Source organism: Haliotis rubra, unplaced genomic scaffold, assembly GCF_003918875.1.
Source record: "Haliotis rubra isolate DU_JTF1 unplaced genomic scaffold, ASM391887v1 Scf1419, whole genome shotgun sequence".
In the NCBI taxonomy this organism is placed as follows: Eukaryota; Metazoa; Mollusca; class Gastropoda; order Lepetellida; family Haliotidae; genus Haliotis; species Haliotis rubra.
The window spans coordinates 45589-47707 of NW_025765358.1; the positions used below are offsets into that span (position 1 = coordinate 45589).

Sequence of the window (2119 nt, forward strand, 5' to 3'; positions counted from 1 at the left end):
TAGTTTGAGATCAACAAAAGCATGACCAGTCAACCTGCACCTTCCCAAGATGATGCTTTGTGTCAAATATGAAGAAAATGTGTTAATGTGTCGCTGTGACCTTGAAGAGTACATGAACATAGCGTAATACTATATCCCCCGCTTCGCGCTAAACGCGGGCACACGTTTTCATGTCCCCGCGTTTAGCGCGAAGCGGGGATATAGTATTAGGCTATGTTCATGTATTCTGGAACAACTTATAATTTTAATTCATTCAGAATTCTTGTGGGGATACTGCACGTGCGTATTGAAAACAATATGTATAAGTTTCATCACATTTCTCGGCTTTGTATATATGGTGGTATTTCATTAATGACAGTAGTATGTTTTAATAGATCAAAGATGGGTTTTATTGCACAACACACAGATATATATTAACAGACACTTCGGAAAGAATTGTGTGTCCAGTTTTCAACTTTTTAGAAAATCAATATGCAGTTTTGTGGAATGTTGCAAGAGGTAATGGTTGTGACTACACTACAGGGTCATGCAGTAGGGATGATAGGAGATTGAGTGTTCCACCTTGACCAAATACCCAGAGTGTTCCACCTTGACCAAATACCCAGAGTGTTCCACCTTGACCAAATGCCCAGAGTGTTCCACCTTGACCAAATACCCAGAGTGTTCCACCTTGACCAAATACCCAGAGTGTTCCACCTTGACAAAATACCCAGAGTGTTCCACCTTGACCAAATACCCAGAGTGTTCCACCTTGACCAAATACCCAGAGTGTTCCACCTTGACCAAATACCCAGAGTGTTCCACCTTGACCAAATACCCAGAGTGTTCCACCTTGACCAAATACCCAGAGTGTTCCACCTTGACCAAATACCCAGTGTGTTCCACCTTGACCAAATACCCAGAGTGTTCCACCTTGACAACATGCCCAGAGTGTTCCACCTTGACCAAATACCCAGAGTGTTCCACCGTGACAACATGACCTTAGTGCGTTTCACATTGACAACATGACCTTAGTGCGTTTCACCTTGACACAGCCATAGACTGTTCCACCTTCACAACACAACAATAAAGTGTTTCATTTTGGACAACATGACGATACCCTGTTCCGCCTTGACAACATGGCCATAGACTGTTCCATCTTGACAACATGGCCATAGACTGTTCCATCTTGACAACATGGCCATTAACTGTCCCATCTTGACAACATGGCCATAGACTGTTCCATCTTGACAACATGGCCATATAATAGACTCTCCATCTTGACAAACACCCATAGACTGTTCCATTTTGACAAAAGACCCATAGACTGTTCGATCTAGACAACACATCCATCGAGTGTTCCATTTTGACAACATGGCCATAGACTGTTCCATCTTGACAACATGGCCATAGACTCTCCATCTTGACAAAACACCCATAGACTGTTCCATTTTGACAAAAGACCCATAGACTGTTCGATCTAGACAACACATCCATCGAGTGTTCCATTTTGACAACATGACCATCGAGTGTTCCATCTTGACAAAACTCCCATAGACAAAACACCCTAAGACTGTTCCATCTTCACAAAGCACCTTTAGAGTGGTCCTTTTTGATAACACACCCATATAGTGTTCCATTTTGACAACATGGCCATAGAGTGTTCCATCTTGACAACATGCCCTTAGAGTGTTCCATCTTGACAAAAGACCCATATAGTGTTCCATCTTGACAAAACACCCATATACTGTTCCATCTTGACAACACCACCATAGGGTGTTCCATCTTGACAAAATGCCCACAGTGTGTACCATCTTGACAACATAACCATAGAGTGTTCCATATTTGAAACATGACCGTATGGTGTTCTATAAAAGGATTTGAGTGAATTTCCATACCACTGCCACATCATGTACCAACATGACTGTCAACATGACTGTGTACTACCTTCACAATCTGCCCGTGGAGCATACAGTCTTCATGACATCACCATTTTCCCCACCTTGACAACACCATGCTCTGTTCACTTAAACAAGGCGCAAAGTCATCAAACATGGAATGAATCACTGCAGTAAATAAACATGGTACATTCAGACAACTTGACTCTGATAATATTAACAATCATAGAAAAATGTGTAAC

General features: G+C 42.0%; 1 long non-coding RNA gene across 1 annotated transcript; it reads right to left on the reverse strand.

Annotated features, from left to right (window-relative positions):
* Positions 1-365: 365 nt before the first annotated feature.
* On the reverse strand, positions 366-1115 carry LOC124269076. Its single transcript, XR_006896414.1, has 2 exons — positions 1025-1115; positions 366-588 (listed from the first exon to the last, which is right to left on the reverse strand). It is a non-coding gene; the product is annotated as an uncharacterized LOC124269076 (long non-coding RNA).
* Positions 1116-2119: the final 1004 nt, after the last annotated feature.